The following is a 20,695-nucleotide window of genomic DNA, read 5'->3' as shown; positions in this document are numbered from 1 at the left end:
AAATGAAAACTTACTCTCCTGTTGATCACTACTAATTTTTGTATTGCCTTCAACAAATATACATTCCATTAAATTGTGTATTTAGAACAAAAGTTATATTTAGTTAAGAATATAAAAATAAAAATATCTCAGACAGAAAATAAGCAATTCTTCGGAAAAATTTCTTATATTGTGATGTTTGAACAAATGTACTTAAGACCACAAAAATGTTCTTCGTAACTGATTTGTGGTTTACGAAAACGCTGTTTAATAGGAAAAAGCTGATGGAGTGTTCAGAGCGACACAAATTCTATATGAAACATCAATGTTGCTTTTTGTAATTACATTTCAGTTTTTGCTTTAGGAAAAACTGAAATGGAACAGCTTTAGGAACGCATTTTAGTCCTTGGTGATTGGTATATAAAGGGTAACAGTAAAAGAGCGATAATTGTTTGGCTTCCTTTGAGTCAAGTGCAAATCTGCTTCGAAAGAAAAGGTGGTAAAACTTTATTTTCAGGATGATCTCCAATTACATTGTATCCGCAGTCATGCTTGCTGCATATGTGACCTATGCAGCAGCTGCTAAAGGTAAATCACAGAAATTTATTTTCGTAGATTTCAGTATGCAATTCCAAATGTGTGAACCTTTTACTTAATAGACATTTTACTTAGACTACCTTAACGCTATAAAGCTGTATTTCCCATATATAACGTATTTCGTGTTCACAGCCGGGCCTTTCGTGTTTTTATTGCCTGGACAAAGTTCTCGGTATCATACAACGCACATAAAAATGTTTATAATACTCGTATTTCAGAACAACGTATACAGAAACAAGTAAAAGTTGAGTTTATTTTTCAAATGAAACTTTGGTTCCGACAATCTAAAATGTGCTACTTTTTACCTGTTTTTCTGTTAGCCAAATTGGCAATTACGTTCTAGAAGTTTGTTTAATTTCTCCAGTTACCCTTCTGTAAATAGTACAGTGAAATTTCTGAAACAAAAGGTAGGGGAGCTAGGGCCTAATTATAAACGGGTGGGTAGTAACACACATGTTATTTAACGATTTTTTAAAATTTTTTATCAGAATTTTCACTAAAAATTATTCTTATGAATCTATTACGTAAGCACAATCATTGCTCCGTCAAAACGGGTTTTGAGAGATCGTGTGCAGATGCTCCATTTTAGCCAGTTAACGAGAAAACAGTATTTCATAAACTGTGATTTAAGTTATTTGATCTTCTTAAAAAATGGCTTTAGGCATTTATTTTAACTATATATTAAGTTTTAAAATGCTTCTTTAATGTTTTCCTAACAGAAGTTAGGAAAACACTTTGCGGTTTTGCAAATTAACGCTGATTTTTGTTGTTTGACTTCTGAATTAGAAGTTTTTTTTTTTTTTTTTTTTTTTTTTTTTTTTTTAATAAATTAACAAAAATGTCCGAATCTATATAGCAAGTCGTAATATGTTGACTTTTGCCCCATCGTATGGTTTCGGAACATTCAAATTTTGATTAATATAGCTAGACTTCCTGCTTTAAATGTTAACATTCAAATTCCCTTATCCTACATGGTTTCTTTCCAGAAACAGAAAACTCGATTTTTTACCTTCAAAATCAGACCTAAGATTTCACTTAGGTCTGATTTTCAAAAGTACTAACAGAAGACGATCCAAAAGAATATCTGCCTTTTTAACTGAGCCGAGATGAAGCGCTTTAAAAAAATAGGAGAGATGATTAATAAGGAATGAAAACAATAAGATGAAGATAAAGGTTAAAGAAAATATCCAAAACGAAAAGATAAAAAATGAGTGAAGAAAATGATTTTAAACTAAAATACAGATTCGTAACATAAGAGGGGCTTTCCTGAACTAGCGGAGATGCTTACGGTGAACTCTGATGAAAACGAATGAGGCAATGCTTGTTTAGTTATCAAAATGGGAGCACATGTTCAATGTATGAGAGGAAACAATCTATAATTTTTTGTTTGTTTGTTTTAACTGAAGTTCTGATGAACAGTGACTTTTATGTTGACTTAATTAAATAATTTTCCCTTTATTTTACTATAAACTACTTGATATTACTCAGCGTTAATAAGCCAAGTAATAATAATCACCAAATATTTTCTAAATATTGTTATAAATATTTTTCCAAAAACGTTAACAAATTTCCCCAAGCTGTCTCCCTTATTTTTAGATCCTAAATGCATCTTAATAGATTTGTATTAAAAAAAAAATTCTGTTATAGCAACTACCCTTTACAGCAACTCTGAAGAAAATTCGCAGTAATACTACAATATTAGAAACTGGGCTCTGGAGAGCGAATTTCAAAATAAAAAATTCGAAGCGATCGTCCTTGCACCCGTCTGTTTTGTCGTTGTAGGAAGTAAAAGGGAGCAAAGTTCTGAAGTAATTCTCTGTCATTGAGGAATTCTTCCTTATTTATGTCACTGAGGAATTCTTTCTTTTTTATGACACTGACGAATTCTTCCTTATTTATTTCACTGAGGAATTCTTTCTTTTTTATGACACTGACGAATTCTTCCTTATTTATGTTATCGTTAATTATAATTTAATTGCCTTTCGTATTTTTCATTCAAATGTTTCAATATAGTAAAAACATAGCAAGGAAATGAAGCTGTTAAAATCTTCTTGTCATTTCTCTGAATATTGTGTCCAGTACAGAAACTACTTTTTCTCAGTTCAATTTCAAATGACAATTCAGACTCTCTGGATTTTTTTCATCTCAGAAGTGTCTGAGTATCCCCTCAGATGACAGAATACAAACGTTTGTTCTCATTTTATGGAAACGATTTTGATAATTAAATTTTATACATAAAACATGTATTTCTTACGGCGATTTGCTTCGATTTGATAGCCTTGATTCCCGATTAGAGCTCGAATATTTCATGTAACTAAACTTTTCTTTAGGACGGTCATTTCGATTTTATATGACTCTTTTTGAGTCAATTTCCAGAAATCTAGCGTTCTTGGTTGCCATTTTCTTAACATTATAGATAGTTTTAACAAGCCGAAAGCAAAAAAAATCCGTAGTAGAAGAGTCAGGTGATTTTAAAGGTATTTCATTAAATGGGATGCACTTTATTCCTCTTTCTGATTCTTTCTTTGGTAAATTGATTTGGCAGTAGATTTTGGATCTGTCTTTGATTTGGCAGTAGACTTTGGCGTGTGACTAGAAACTCAACTTTAGTCATATCCTTTCCGTATAAGGCTGCAATTTCTTCTGCGAAAACTGGATCTAAAATATTTTGCTCATAGTACAGGAAACTAATTTTAACATTACTTGAGACTTTTTCAGTTTTAATTTACCGCTCAAACAAAATCGGGAAGTTATCATACGTCCCGTAGGGAATTGGTCTGTACATTGACGAAGCTATTTCTTACAATTATTTTCGTCAACTGAGCAATAAAAAATTAAAATGTTTTTATTGCAGTCGCTTAAATATATACCCACGCCTCATCGAGTGTTACTACAAATTTCAATTTATCGGCAGTTATAATGCTCTTCATATAACTTTCAACACTTTGTTTGGTATGAACAATATGGTTTGGCAAAAACAGATTAAATTAAATTTTAAACATCCATTTTAACTTGAAATTTTTAAGAATGATTTTAATTAGAGTGCCAGAATGCATTCCCAGTTTCAATGTAATGGATGTTTGGAGTCCAGGGATTTCTTTCAGGATAAAAGACTAACTGATTCCGCGTTCGAACAGTCATAGAATGCAGTTTTGTAGCTATTTTATTTTCCTTTTGATTTTGAGCTAGACGTTTTCCCTTTCAAACTGTTTATTAAAAATACCTTTGTTTGAAATGCAATAGCCTATAATTTTTGACGCCTTCCCAAATTGCTCATACATGTATTTTTCCTCGGAAAGTACATTTACCTGACTTTCGAGCCATCTATCCATTTAAGAAGTCATTTCCAAAATAAATCTCTTATTCTGCATTGCATTCCTCATCCCGAAAAAAAGAACTTCAGCAGAGGATTATACTTAAAATGTATCTTTATCTTAAAAGGGACATGCGAAAAGTTAAATAAAAAATTTCAGCGCGAACGACCTTCTGTAGTGGTGGTTCGACCTGGAATCAAAATCCATAGATATAAAATATATAGATTGGGTATCGTACCCCAAATGTGAGGCTGAAATTCGTTTCAATAATAATCATGCTTTTAGTATTTTGGACTAACGGAGATATCAACCTTTATTCACTAATTTTGCAAAAGAATTATGGAGACAGTCTTCGTACTGATTGATATTTCATATATTCAAAGGAAAGGATAAGGCTATTCGAAAGCGCAACAGCTTTAGAGATCCAGAAATTGCTACCCACTTTAATAGTAAGCACCTTATCTTTAGCCGTATTAAAACACTTTTTCGGAAGAAATATCTTTAATTCTTTATCCTGCAATATTCTAGATCAAGATCCTACTGAAATATACCTTGTAAACTTTAAACTTAATCAATAAGCAATAAGTAACTATTATATAATGATTAAAGTATAATATTGGTGTAAAGACCTGTCAGAAAAGTTACATCCTTCCTAATATATCTACTATATTTATTGAAGAGATGGTATATGAAATGTTTTCTAATTATATATATATTAGTAAATTATTTCTGCTTAAAGGAGAATAATTTTCATGGTTTTTAGTCAAGTATAATCATGTTTTTGATGATACTGAAAGAATGTTAATAATAGAAATATTCTTGTGCTATCATAGGAATGTTTTGATTTTGTTAAAATTTTAAATATTTTTAACCAAATTTTTATTTTTTTAATTATTATCTTATTTAATCAATTAATTTGGTTTGTTTAATTCATTTTTAAGCAAACTGAATTTGAAAAGATTTCAGTTAGCTTCGTTTTAAGAGTACTGTATATACGTATTGTAAGTACTAGTAATAGCAATAAAATTTATAAATGCAATTATTACTGTATACGTTTAATACGTAATTATTGTATACTTTTTATGTATATCACAAAGAAGATATCGAAAGAAGTTATTTGCATTATATGACCTCCATAACGATTAATATTTCCCTTAAAATTTTAGGACATAGTTTTAAAAATTCTGCTCATTGATACATAAGCCGATTTTGAATTTTTTGAATAATATATTTCATAATTTGTATCAAATTTTTATAATATGGCTTAGGTATTTTGAGGTAAGTATTTAAATGCAGGGGGAGTAATAGATTGTGCAGCTTAAACTCTCTTCATAGAATTTTTTTGAATTTCTGATGAAACTAATATTTCCGTTATAAATACTGTTATGATAACGTTTATAGAATAATTTATTACATTTTTTGAAGCACAGTAAATAATTTAGAAATGTTATTATTTCATTTAGAAATCGTTCTGTAATTTTGTTAAATTTCTGCTCCTAATTCTCTCCTGAATGAGATTCTGAATTCCCATACTGAATTACGGAAAGAAAAATAGTATTCAGAAGTGAATTGGGAATTGAGAATTTAGTGAGTTGGGAAGAAAAATAGTTTTTACTCAAGATAAAGTATTCAAAGAAATCACCCCAAGATTTCCATAGCTACGTAGCTGTTTTTTATTCCGTCGAAACTTTTGAATGAAAATTATCAATGTCAATTAAATTATGATATTCCTCATTAAAGTAGACAAGCAAAGGATTCCTCATTAAAGTAGAAGCTTTTCAGAGATTTATTTCCGAGAGAAAACGAAGCACGAATATGGAAAAGCGGTACTTTTGAATTTTTGTATTTTGTTCTAAAATACAGCCTGAAGAACAATGTTCTGAATATTGTAATACTGATAGGAACATTTCTCACGATTGCAATACGTTTTGCTTAGTTGTATTAAAAATTTTCCAACTAAAAAAATTTAAGAAGTACTTAGGAAATACAAATATTTATTTTGCATTAACAAAAATATTTCTATACTAATTATATATACTAATTATATATTAGCAACAGCTGCCAGGCTTGAAAGTGGCACTTTGGTTCGGCAAGGCAAGGAAGTAAATTGCCTGTCACTTCATAGGAGGCGTAGGCCTGTCACTTCATAGGAGGCTAAATTGCAAATTCTCAGACCGCATAAGGCGGTAAATTTAGGTGCCTCCTCAAACGGCAAGCTCGACCTACGCCTCTGCAAGTCAGTTTATTAAAGCGGAAATAATTTTAAGTTACTTATTCTATATTTTCAAATGAAAGCAAATAAAAATGCCTAATTTAGTTATCATCCTTTGCATTTATTAATTATTGTGTTAATTTCAACTCCTTGATATGTTCTGTACATTAATGAACTAAAGAAATTAATTCTAGCGAACTAATGAAATTATTTTTTCTTTTTAGCTGCTCCTACACTGACTACCAATAAGTATTTGGACACCTATGCGAATGACGATATCTGCGGTCCTAAGGTACGTCACGGACTCCGCCGGTATATATCGTGTAGGAAACAGCATCGGCTTTAGTCGCATGCAAGATGCCTCGCAGTTCGGAGCTCTCTGATTTCGAGAAAGGTATAATTATCGGGTATCACAAATGTGGCCGATCCTTAAGGGACATATCTAGCGGTCTGAAGCACCCAAAATCGACAGTGGTCTATGTGATTAAGAAGTGGAAGATGAGCGGTGATTGTCGGAATGTGCCCCGAGTCGGCAGACCAACGAAACTAGGAGATAGAGTCCGACGAGTGCTGTCCAGAGAAATTCAGAAGAACCACACCCAACCGATGGCCCTCATCCGCGAGGAGTTTCAACAGGCATCCGGGAGTATTGTTTCAATGAATACCATCCTTAAGTAAGCACATCTGCTTGGTTTTCATGGTCGTGCTGCTGCCCATAAGCCTTTGATCACAAAGTCCAACCGCGCTGCTCGGTTAATGTGGTGCAAAGCATATTGAAATTGGACCGTAGATCAGTGGAAACGGGTTCTTTGGAGTGACGAATCAAAGTTCACACTTTACCGTTCGGATGGCAGGGTCTGGGTCTGGCGTCTACCTGGAGAACGTCTCCTGCCAAAATGCATTCTGCCAACAGTCAGGTTCGGAGGTGCAAATATGGTCTGGGGGTGTTTCTCCTGGTATGGGCAGGGACCCTTGGTCCCCATTCATGATAAGCTCAACTCCGATGCCTACTGCACTATTTTGGATGACAATGTGCTTCCTACGTTGTGGCAGTTTTACGGGTTGGATCCCTGTTACTTTCAGGACGACAATGCCAGTTGTCATGTTTCGACGTTAACCAAGGCTTGGTATGGTGCCAATGGAGTTCATCGAATGGACTGGCCTGCCCAGAGTCCAGAACTGAACCCTATCGAGAACCTGTGGGACGAGTTGCATCGCCGAATTCAGGGGTGCACTACCCGTGCAAAATCGGTGAAGGAACTTCTATGTCTTCTCCAAGCCGAGTGGAAGAAAATACCACTAGCTGTCATACAAAGACTTGTGGAAAGTATGCCCCGGAGGGTCCACCCTATAATTACTTCTCGTGGAGGCTCTACCAACTATTGATTTTGAATAAAGTTAGTTTTTCTTTTCTATCACAGGTGTCCAAATACTTATTGGTAGTCAGTGTATTTGAGCGTTCGTGAATCAGCTCCAAGTATGCAGAGATGCAGTTTCAGTTTGATCGGTAAGTTATTCCAAGGACTGTCAGATTCCAAATACAACATTTATTACGACGAAGAACACGATACAATATTATATGAATATATATGATGCACACTTAAGAGTAAGGCTATAGGATTTTATCCATTTGATGCTTCAAGATACGCGTCTGAACATGATGACTTATATGAGTTAACTGAAATTTTTTGCCGCTATGATAGCTCCATCTATCTACTAATCTATTAAGGGCAGAACACTATTATTCCCTAAATGTCAGGTAACGTACGTATGAAATTTTCCCATCATTGTTTGGATTTTTTTCATCATTATTTTGAATTTTTTACATGTTTATAATAAATTAATATTAAACTCATGAACCCGTATTTTCATCTCAGTAAACATTATTTTATTTACTAGTTTGCTGTATAACCTGCAAAATAATTTCGAATGAATAGAAAATCGGGTTTTAGATCTACTAAGGGACGAATTTATAAATATTATTTTAAAAAATGTATTTAAATTATACACCAGTATTTCAAGAAATAGGTAATTTATAATGCATCATAATTATAATTCAAGACCAACTCACCTACTGCCATTCAGGGCTATTTCATCTGTTGGATATATATTCAGCAGAAAAAAACATGCTGTTCGTTCATTTTCATAAAATACATTCTTGCTTCCATCTTTTATTACTTTCCGTCAAATTTACACCTAGGTAAGAAAGTTAATGGTTTTGGTCCAGAAGTTCGATAGTCAGTTTTCAATGATTTTTATTTTGGTTTATGTTCATCATGACAAAGCACTCGAGGGTTATCCGCTTAAGAGAAGGGATGCCTTCGTGGAGGACTTTCTAGGAGAAAGTGGCTGCACGTTATACACTAAGGTTCCCACAGTACGTTTTACGTCTGTTCGTTTATGTTTTTGTATGAGTGTGTTTTTCTTTACGATAACTTTTAAATCAAACTTCAAAAACTTCTTTTTTTGTAATTAAGCTTTCTGCAATCCTCTAAGAAGGTGATTCGATTTCGGGGAAAATAGACAACCAGAAGTGGTTCTTGAAATCGGTAACAGTTTTGCAGCAATCAAGCAAGGAATCAATAAGAAAAACATGTCGAAATCGCTAAAATAGATAACCGAGACAGATATTTATATCAACTGATGGATGGTTAGCAAAATGGAAGGAGAGAAATGACATCGTTCATCAGAAACTGCTTGGTGAGAAGCGAGAATTATATCATCATGCGAGTAATAACTGGATAAAAAACATTTTACCTGATAGTGGCTAAAGGAATGCATGCCATGTGTAATTTATTAATGAGGCCACATTGGACTGTTTTAGAGATCAAAACCAAATCACATAATGTTTAAAGATGAAATAGCGGCTAGGTTTTCTTAACTGAAAGAGAGAGTTACTGTTTTATTAACGTGCAATATGAAGGCAATAATTAAGAAGATAGTCATTACTGTCAAAAACAGAAAACATGGATATTTGAAAGCAGTCATGAACTTAAATGTGAATTTTTACTGGTTTTCATTTGAAGTGGTACAGCGAACTAAAAAATGAAAAAAATAAGCTGTGCTGTTAGATAACTATGCTGCACACTTCGTTCTGAAAAGCACTAAAGTATTATATCTTCCTGCAAACACAACTTCTATCATCCAGCCTTTAAACCAAGCTATTTTAAAAGCTTTTAAGAATCGATAACGAAAAGATGATGTTCAGAAAATGATAGTCCTGTGAAAAACACACAGTAGGTAACTAAGCCGATGACTTTGCTAAAGGCGGGGCATGTTACAGATACTCAATCTGGGATGGATTATAAGATGCATGGTCTTTAGCAAAGTCAAAGAAACAGAAAGCCGAAAGTAGATACAGAATAGAAATAGAAAGCGTTAAAATAGCTACAGAAACTGAAAATGGGCAATGAAAGTGATACGAATGAAACTGACGACGTTATATCACCTATTGAATTCTAAAACAACATTGCAAATCCTAAGAAGAGCTCTTGAATTTAAGGTGATGAATAGAAAAGTTACCACTTTTACGAACTTCGGAATGCAATTGAAAAACTGTTGATAATGAAATACAAACACGGATACATTACTTCCATATAAAAATTTAAAATTTCATCAGGTACGTAATTATAAGTATTACTGTTATAACGTTGCGCGCCTCTAACTAGCACGCAACCAAGAGGTGACTGTGAAAGCTTGTATAAACCACAGAGTCTTATAAAGGGTTTAAGTCCCTTTTTATTCAACGTAATAAATTACAATGGCGTCCTCTTGACGCTTACAGACTGTGCCCACTAGGCAGTCAAATAAAAAATAAGAACCTGAAAAGAAAGTAAAGACAATATTCTAACTATGAGGCTCTCTAAAATAACTAACTCACCGCGTTTTACAAATGCCGCAGCTAATTCAGCAGACTTGAAGCTCACTGGAACAATTGCAATTACTTCCCGCCAAGCACATAGGCCGCAACGCGGGGTTCTTCAATTCTCGATTTCTACCTCCGCGCTCGCTAAGTAAGAATAACTCTCTCACCGAACTCGTTTCCTTCTATTTAAATCATACTACTTCCGCTGATAATTTGAATCCTTGCGCGTTCTACTCAAATTTACATATTCTGGCATTGGCAGTTCCAGGGGAAAGTAAGGCTTGACAGGAAAGATAGTTTAAACTTAAAATAAATATAAACCCTACATTTGCCGCTGCCAGAATTTGGAAAACTTGGAAGCAGGTCCTACAAACGACCTGTTGTAAGTTTATCTAATTCTGAACTAACTGGCGAAAGCCTCGTTTACACAAAAAAAATCTTATGTAACAATTATATATTAAAATTCTGTTAGTCGTTACAAAGCTTTCTTCTTACAGCAACTTTTCCTGGACTTCATCAATCAATCTTGGTCTTTCCTTCCAGCATCTGGAAGGAATAAGTATCAGTATCTTTCTACATACATTATAATTTACACTTTCTTGACACAATAAATTTTTGTTTTTAACGTTTCGTTTTTCTTAGTTATTGCTTACTTCACATTCATTCAATTTTTCAAGCATTAATTTAACTTTACCCTGGCTCTCCACCATGTGTGGTGTCAAACGGGAATATTCGTGTCTTAGTCTTACAACACTTCCCCTAACCACCATGATTTGTTAGAATTCAACAACCAAATAGACACACCTTACTCGACATTCTACAACTCGATGAGCTACTTTAACATTCTTAAAAATTCAAGTGTAGGTGGAGAACCCTACAAAACACATTCATTCTAACTTCCCCCTCATTCATCTTTAAACATGCAGGCTTTCGCTCTAAAGCATGACTTTATCTACAGTTTAATACTTAAATTTTAAATTCATTGCTTTTGAGCATTTTACTTTTAGCATCTAAAATTTTATGCTTCTAGACTAAATTCTACTTTTACATAACATTCAAGTATTTACGTACATTTACAAAATTTTAATACATATAATTTTTACAATTTACCATAAAATGAATAAGAGAAAATAAATTTTTACTTTACTCATTCTTCGCCAAGCTGGCGGCACTGAAACTAAAATTCTTATTAATACAAGAATACGAAGTTATTTTTATCTTCGGCCAAATTTTGGCTTTAACATAACAGAATTAGTCTTTCGACCAACAGAAAAATGCTTGTTTTTAGCTTTTATACTTAAAGAAAATAATACTTGTGCCTTAGCTAAATAAGTAAAACAAAACTAAGTCTCAACCGAGACATATTGACTTTCGTCAAAACATAGAACTTATGCATAACATTTCGGAACAAAAGAGAAAAAAAAAATATATATATATATATATATATATATATATATATGCTTTTTATATTATACAGAATTAGTCTTTCGACCAACAGAAAATGCTTGTTTTTAGCTTTTACACTTAAAGAAAATAATACTTTTGCCTTAGCTAAATAAAGTAAAACAAAACTAAGTCTCAAACGAGACATATTGACTTTCGTCAAAACATAGAACTTCGTACTTATGCATAACATTTCGGAACAAAAGAGAAAAAAAATTTATAGAAGGTTTTAACTTACCTTTGAGTTTTCGATGCTTGAAATTCCGTCATCCGTTTTTGGCAAAATTGATCCCAAGTTAGAGGTGTCATGGATGTCAATCTTCTCCTTATTGATCTCCGAGTGTCGTCCCCGTTGCTCTTTCTTTTGCGTCCTCTACATGCTGGCCTCTTGACGGAGTAATCGTCTGGTTGTTGGCCTTTGCGTTTCTGCCTGGGACGGCTGGTCTTGACGTCCTCCGGTCTGGAGTCCTTCTTGAATTTCTTCTGTTCGTCGTATTTTTGTGCCTCCTGTTGGCGTTTCAGTTTCCGGAACGGCGGCCTTGCTGGCACCTGACTCTGTGGCCGTGTGCGCGTTCTCCTTGATATGTAATTTCTCCTGCCATCTTTTGTAGGTGGTGTTTTCGTCTTTACCACGGTTTCTTTACTCGGTTCATCTGTATTTTTGTTTTTCTTAAACGCCGGAGTTTGAAAATCCTTTTTTCTTTTTGATACCGACGTCCGGGTTGTAGAAGTGCTAGGTCTCTCTTCAGTTCTCCGTTTCTTGGGTGGTGGAATAGTTGTTGCAGTCTCTGGCCCTTCTATTTCGTTTAGACTTGAGTCCTGCAAGAAACTTTTAAGGATTTCAAAATCATTTGGATTATAGTATTTTTTCACCTGGTCGGGACTTGCTTTACAGATTTCCCCTCTCTCGTTTTTAAGATATAAGACTACTCCTTTGATTTCCTGAATTACATAGGGGCCTTCAAACTTTGGAGCTAGCTTTGCCATAAAATTGTCTGGGGCACTTGATAAAGAAAATTTCCGTTTCAATACTTTATCCCCAACTTTAAAATCTGCTTCACGGCGTTTTCTATCATAATAAAGTTTCTGCCTATTTCTTGCCGTATCCGAGGTTTTAAGCGCCTGATCAATTAGCTTTTGCACGTCTTTTTGTCTAAATTCCTGCTCTCTTTGTTGCACAAAGAATAATTTATCTAAAGGCGTAATTAACTTTCTGCCTAAAAATAATTCTGCTGGAGTTTTTCCCGTAGTATCATGATGTGCCGTTCTTAAAGCATAAGCTAATTCATTTATGTAGCCATCCCAGCGCTTGTGATGTATGCTAACGTAACTGCGAATTATTTTTACTATGTTTTTATTAACTCTTTCTGCTATGTTAGCCTGTGGTCTATACGGAACCATTTTGATATGGCGTATATCAAGTCCATTGCATATGTTTTCAAATATTTGACTAATGAATTGTTTTCCGTTATCGCTAATGACTTTTATCGGTGCACCGTATTTTAAAATGTATCTGTGTAAGAATGCATCTGCGACTGTTTTGGCTGACGCGCGTTTAAAAGGAACAATTTCTATCTATTTTGAAAAATGATCTACTATTACTAAAAGAAAACGATTTTTATTTAACTCGCTCTGGGGGAAGGGACCAAGGAGATCTATGCCTAAAATTTCATTCGGAAATGTAGCGCGAATGCTATTTAAGTACCCGGCCGGGCTGTAATTAATATCATTTATTAACTGACATTGATTGCAGGACCTGACATACGCCGTTACTATTTTGTATAATTGCGGGAAATATACCGCCTCGCGTACCCTTTTTAAAGTCTTTCTGACCCCGAGGTGGCCCGCTGTTTTTTTTTCGTGCAACTCCTTCAAAATGCTTAATCGAAGCGAGGCTGGGATGACTGGCTTATACTCAAGATTTTCGTTTGTTGTTTTCGTATAGAATAATAAATTATCTATTATTTCATAGTTTTTGCTCTATTTCTTATCGCATCGATATCTGTATGCTCAAAGCTTTCGGGGTCTTTCAAATAAGCATAGATATTTCCAAATTCAGGATCAGCTTTCAGTTCAGTAATAACCGTATCTCTAGAATCTAAAATTTTTGAAGTCAACACAGCGCATTTAAGTTCATTACCTTCCTCGTCCAGTTTTATACGAGAAAGTGCGTCAGCTACATTGTTTTCCTTACCCGGTTTATATTTTATTGTGATATTATATTCTTGGAGTTTTAAAGCCCATCTTATTAACCTGGGCGTTAGGGTTTTTCCCGAGTAAAGTCTACCAACAGCCGCATGATCCGAAAAGACTGTTACTGGCGATTTGCCGAAATAAACTCGAAATTTGTGTACAGCCATTAATACGGCTAATGTTTCTCTTTCTGTAGCTGTATAATTCCTTTGTGTTTGATTCAATGTTTTACTAAAAAATGCCAGCGGATGGTTATTTTGCATAAGAACCGCACCCACCGCATAGTCTGACGCATCTGCCGCAATTTCCAGGTTTTCGTCCCCCTCAGGGAATTTTAAAACAGGAGCATTAATAAGCGCTTCTTTTAATCTTTCAAAAGCTGTGTTAGCTTCAGCTGTCCACGTAAATTTACTCTTTTTTCTTTTGATTACTAAGAGTGGTTCAACAATATTAGCGAAATCTTTTATGAAAGATCGATAGTAAGAACATAGTCCAAGGAAAGACGAAAGTTTCTTGGCGGTGTTGGGCGGTGGGAAATTCTTAATAGCTTTTATTTTTGAATCTTGCGTTTCTATACCCTTTTGCGAAATTTTATAACCGAGATATTCAAGTTCTTTAGTTGCGAACTTGCATTTTGAGGCGTTAATTGTAAGACCGGCCTCTTTTAATAATTTAAAAACTTGTTCGAGGTCATTAATGTGTTGTTCCAACGTACTACTCGTTATAATTATATCATCTAGATAAATTAAAGTTGATTTTCCTAGGACAGGCTTTAGAACAATGTCCATAGCTCTCTGGAATGTTGATGGGGCCCCACACAACCCAAAAGGCATGCGTAAAAATGCATAAGTGCCCGATTTTGTTATAAACGCGGTTTTATGTATATCTTCGGGTCTCATAGCTATTTGATAGTAGCCAGACGTTAAGTCCAAAGTAGACATATATCTCGTCGATTTGATCTGTCTAATGATCTCGTCTATAACCGGCAAAGGGTAAACTGGAAATTTAGTTATGCTATTTAGTTTCCTATAATCGATAGCAAACCTCCAAGCCCTTTTATCCGAAGGAGGAAACTCGTTCTTTTTCCTACATAGTACGACTGGACTCGCGTACTCACTATTTATGGGCGTTATTATTTTATTCTTTAACATCTCCTGAATATGTTCTTCGATAATTAAATCTTTTTGTTTATCATAGCGATACGGTTTAGTCCTACAAGGTTTATCGGCATTTAATTGAATCTTGTGAGTCACGATCTGACAGTTTCCCGGTTTTTCTGAAAACAAATGAGAAAAATTACTCACCACTTGCTGTATTGCTTTACTTTCCTGGTCATTCAAATGGCTAAGGTCCAATTCAGGTGTCTCCACCGGTTCCACCACCCTCTGGTCCATCTCCAGCACCACGGAACTATCTTGAAAATTTAATTTGGCCCTCGCGGCCCTTAAAAAGTCCATACCTAAAAAAAGAGAGTGTTGGAGGTCTTTCACCACAAAAATTAATACTTTGAGATTTTCCTCTTTTATCTGTAAGTTTAATGATACTTTCCCGATGCAGTGACATGTTTTTCCTTGCGCCGCTATAATTTCCGTATTTCTGGTTTTAAAAAGTCGTATCCTATAAAAATTCTTTTTGAAGAACTTTTCACTCATGAAATTTCCTTCTGCCCCTGTATCGATGAGGGCTTCTACTGGTACATCGCCAACCAGGACTTGTATAATTGGTAGCTGTGAGCTTTTTACGATGACTGTATTTAGATGTCTATTTGAGGGTTTTTCTAAAACTTCCGGGGTCTGGACCCTCCCTTTCACAGGCCCCTCTAGTCGTTTAAAGCTTTCCTTTCAATCTGTGTCTTCTGGGTACGCGGATGCTTATTTTCAAATTTTCTTTTTGGGCCTTGACCTTCAAGTTTCGATGCGTTAGCTTGATAGTTCTTTCCCCCATATGAGCGATTTCCATTTCTGGTTTCCTCCTTCCTTCTGGTACTTTGAGAATATGTTTCCCCTCTCGCTCTTTCCGCTATTCTTCGATTTTGAAATTTCACCGCCAATTCGAAAAGTTCCTGCAATGTGGTTGGGTTTCTAATTTCAAAGTAGTCTTGGACAGCGGGTAACAATCTTGGTAATATTATTTCAATTATCTCCGCATCGAGTTTTTTCCCGTACAGCATATCCGTTAGCTTGATTTTTCCTAAAATAAAGTCCGTCAATTGTGCTGTATCCCGTTGATAGAAACTATATAGCTCGGCTTCCAGCCGTGCGCGATCTTTCACTATGGGGAAGGCCTTTACTAACGATTTTTTGAAATTTTCAAATGTATACGTCGGGCTTCCAAATTCACCTAGAAGAAATTTGCCTATATTTTTCCACCATAGCGCGGCCTGTCCTCTTAGTGCTGATGTGGCAATAGCAACTTTTTGTCTTTCAGGCACAGGATAGAGCTGAAAGTGGTTTTCTATACCTTCTAAAAATACGGACACCGAATTTTTTCCGTCGAAATAGACGTTTGGCTTGATTGATGCTCTCAAAGTCTGGACCAGGTATCCAAATCCTTCTAACTGCGTTGTCATTTCTTGGTGTTGTCCAGCGGCTTCCATCCAGTTTTCGGCCATTTCAGTTCGATAAGTGTTCGGGCGCCAATATAACGTTGCGCGCCTCTAACTAGCACGCAACCAAGAGGTGACTGTGAAAGCTTGTATAAACCACAGAGTCTTATAAAGGGTTTAAGTCCCTTTTTATTCAACGTAATAAATTACAATGGCGTCCTCTTGACGCTTACAGACTGTGCCCACTAGGCAGTCAAATAAAAAATAAGAACCTGAAAAGAAAGTAAAGACAATATTCTAACTATGAGGCTCTCTAAAATAACTAACTCACCGCGTTTTACAAATGCCGCAGCTAATTCAGCAGACTTGAAGCTCACTGGAACAATTGCAATTACTTCCCGCCAAGCACATAGGCCGCAACGCGGGGTTCTTCAATTCTCGATTTCTACCTCCGCGCTCGCTAAGTAAGAATAACTCTCTCACCGAACTCGTTTCCTTCTATTTAAATCATACTACTTCCGCTGATAATTTGAATCCTTGCGCGTTCTACTCAAATTTACATATTCTGGCATTGGCAGTTCCAGGGGAAAGTAAGGCTTGACAGGAAAGATAGTTTAAACTTAAAATAAATGTTAGTTAAAATAAATATAAACTCTACACTGTAACAAAGTTAATTAACAAATTTCAAAATTCCTTAAATAGTTTAGTTATTTTTTATCTTACTAGATACGTTAAAAAATGTTATCACAATTTTCAATAAAAAATTACTGTCTATTAAATTCAGCCACTTAATAGGCTCAATGGTTTTCGAACGGAAGTGATTTCAATAAGCGCTGGGTACTCAGCTATGAATATCAAACTTTTATATCAAGCATCATTTGTAATATATACCTTAGAGTTAAAAATGAGAAATTAATTAATAAAACCCATTTATCAAACATTAGCTTAATGTAATTTCAAATAAATGAAAGTAGTGAATTTTATCATCACAAAAAGCAATCAACGACAAATCTATGAAAGTAATAATGCTAATTTAAGTCATAAAAGCTTATTTGTAATCAGTCCGTGAGATGTATCATGTCTTGTGTATCTCTTACATAAATTAATAATTCAATTCGTAATTTTATTTTATTTCTAGGTTAAAACTCCATAAAATGATACTCCAAATTAGCAGCACAATGGGAAACGACTTTACCGAAGACTTGGCTTTAATACCATAGCAACGCATTCCAAATACACCTCTCAAAATTTCATATTTCGCCAGCATGTGTAATACTTTATCTCCAAATAATTGTAGACTAGTAATGAAACAATAAAAAAAACATTTTGCTGTGATGTGTTTATTTGCTTTCTCTTCATTCAAGAACATTTCAGATATTTATGCTAATAGAGATATATGTTTGTTGATTGAAATACCTGGTTTGAAGGAGTGAAAATGTTTCAGAATTCATATTATGTACACTTTCACTCTACCAGATGTTATTAATTCTTTTTTTTTTTTTTTTTTTGCCAATCAAGTAATTCACTTTTTTTCCAGTACCGCATGTGTATATATTATACTACTCGAACTTTTACACTCAAACATTAACCATTACATAAAAGTAAATAGTTCAATGTAATTTATTTAATCGGCAAGCCCACATGAGCATAATAATACTTACTTTCAAGCGTTATAAATCTACGGTGGGAAACGTGATTTTCATCGTTTACTATGAAAGAAACGTTTAATAATATTTTTTATATGATACGATCTGCGTGAACTTTATATCGATCATAAGAAAATGCCCTTTTTATTATTCCAAGGCTGGTCTACTATTTCATAGTCAGAAAATATGATCGTGAATTCCTCTAGTATTAACGAACAGAAGGTACCAAATAAAATTTTGCTTATAATACCCTTAAAAATAATTTTAAAAAAACAGAATAAAAAATAATAATATAAAAGATGACACACCAACACTGACAAATGGATAAAACCCAAACAGTTTTCTCAATCTGAACTATATTTTTTCTACTAAATTTTCAACCATATACAAATCTGCTACAGTTGCACAGAAGTGCTTCTTGACGTTTCGAAACTGAGAGATTTTCTGTTGTCATTATATAGGGTTTCATACAGAGAGAAACTTCGCTCCATATCTATTGCTGAAGTTGGAAGCATAATTAAAAAAAAAAAAAAAAAGCATCATTTATTGCTAACTCTTCTTCAATTTCAAACTAATCTTTTCTTGTCAAGATAGCGGATAATTGGATACTTCCCGCATAGTTTGGAACCTATAGTTTTTAGTGAAAAATATTTAATAGTTGAAATTACGATCCTAAAACTGAATCTGATGTATGCAAGATTTCGTTCAATTTTGTCTGTGGAGATCGCATTTTGTGAAATTTGAATCGAAGCAACACTTCCGCATCTTAGCTACTCACAAATGGCTTCATAGTTTTAAACTCTCAGCAACTGTAGAGGCATGCATTCAGACATGCTCCTCAACGGGCTTCGGGGGCAAAGCTAGATTAGGAGTTAGGGATTTAAAACCATGGAGGTAGGAAGTAAGAAGGAGAGACCCAAACCGGTTACCCCCATACACTGTTTTGAAGCACTGGCGATCCCTTCGTTTTGACCAGAACATTGGGTAATTTACCAATAAGTTCAATGCGTTTTACCATTAAGTCCAATTGATACGATGTAATTATTTTGCAATTACGTCGTAAATATAAGCATAAATGTATATATTTTCCTTTCCTACAATATTTCAGAGTCCTAAGTATATGAAAAAAGTACATTTTTAAACAGTATTTCATTCTGAACGGAATAAAATGCTATACTTTTCACCGAACAAGTTTGTTCAGAACTGTTTAATTTGAATGAAATATTTTCACAAGTTTTCGTTAATTACATTAGAAAAAATTTTAAGGTAATTCGATTTTATTCAGTTTAGGATTACAAAAATTAGGATCAAAATTTATTGTACTAATAATATTAAAATTATGCAATATTCTTTTCTATTTACAGAGCTTCTTCCTAAAATACTTTCTCAAATATGACATGATTTTTTAGCTTCTGAGGTACCTTTTAAATTGAAAAATTTAAGTCAGTATATAATTAATGCTCTATTCGGTCCATTTTAAATTACAGCATCTTTAATTTTAATAATGAAATGCGGTAAAAAGTACATAACTTTCTCTGAATATTTCTGAAAGGGAATAAAATAAGGAGATTTTTTTTAATATTATTTAAAACTTGTAACTGAGTTATTATAAAATGAAGGGGAATAATACTTTTAATTATACTTATCAGGTTGTTTTACCCTTAATTTCAACAATACATATTCTAACACTCTTTTTACTTCGTTGTACGAAGTAAAAAGGAAGTATTGTAATCGCGAAAAGTTTCAAGCAGCATATTTCAACGAAAATATCCATTTTGACCCCTATCGAATGCAATTTAACGAGGTTTTTGCGTGATATCTGTACGTAAGGGCAGAATAAAATACTCTTTTCCTTCAAAAATTTATAAAACTACTTTAAAATTAATTCTGAACGTATGTACGAACGTATGTACCTACGTGCGTACGTACGTACGTGCGTACGAATGTATGTACGTACGTGCGTATCTCGCATAACTCAAAAACGAGTAGCCTCAGAACGTTGAAATTTTATATATAGGACTGCTATAACATGTAGATGTGCATCTCGTATTTTGGTTGCTATCGGCCGCACCAAACGTATATAAATATATTTATATATATATATCCACTCTATTACCCGGCTCAGTGATCTCAGTTTCTTTACTCTTATATGTTTGTAAATTGTACAATTTTTGCTTCTTCCGGTTAAGGATTTTATGCCTTTTGTAAATCTGTGTGCAATATTTTTAGAATTGTCAGCAATTTTAAAGTTGTTTAATTGCCGCTAAGCCTGTTTTTAATGGCGGCCATTGATGTTTACATTTGAAACAGGAGACTAGTGGATTTGTTGCCAATCTAGAGAAACTTAGCTTTTAGCTTTGCAACAACAAAGATAACGCATTCATTTATTATTGCCAATTAAATCATGCTTAATTCTTTCTGGAATTTTTTCGAGGAAATAAGCGTTTGAGATTTACTTCGTAATTTTTAATATAGATATTTTGAATTTTTATGTATTTTTGCCTTCTCGCGAAGTGAGAACTGAATTAATTCAATGAGAAATACTCAATCGTCTGTGAAAAATTGTTTCTTTCTTGTTTTGTTTGTTTAATTTCTTTTATACATAGTTCTAGCTTTATTATAGTATTTGAATATAATATGTGGCAACGATTAGATAATTCTTTAAATGATATACATTTTGTGCATTCTGAGTTATAATATGAATGAAATATAATACTGTTAAGTAAACCTAGCGCCAGAGTGTCGCTATGGTAAACAAAGTGAATTTTAAAGAATGCATTTATTCTATTGTGGTTTATGCGCTGTCGGCGAAGTAGGTTTAATTCAATGTAATAAGTTTAAATGAAATGCAAGAAAAAATGCGTATAATTTAATATTCCGTACAAGGAAGTCATGTGGTGT

At 34.0% G+C, this 20,695-nt stretch overlaps 1 long non-coding RNA gene across 1 annotated transcript; it reads left to right on the top strand.

Moving 5' to 3' along the window:
- The first annotated feature begins 245 nt into the window (after window positions 1-245).
- Window positions 246-17,483, top strand: LOC118183267 (uncharacterized). Its single transcript, XR_004757211.2, has 2 exons — window positions 246-567; window positions 17,287-17,483. It is a non-coding gene; the product is annotated as an uncharacterized LOC118183267 (long non-coding RNA).
- The last annotated feature ends 3,212 nt before the right edge of the window (window positions 17,484-20,695 follow it).

The sequence above is a fragment of the Stegodyphus dumicola genome, chromosome 2 (assembly GCF_044657685.1).
Source record: "Stegodyphus dumicola isolate Sdum_Otavi_A_Nest chromosome 2, ASM4465768v1".
NCBI lineage: Eukaryota > Metazoa > Arthropoda > Arachnida > Araneae > Eresidae > Stegodyphus > Stegodyphus dumicola.
This window is presented reverse-complemented; position numbering and strand designations above follow the sequence as displayed.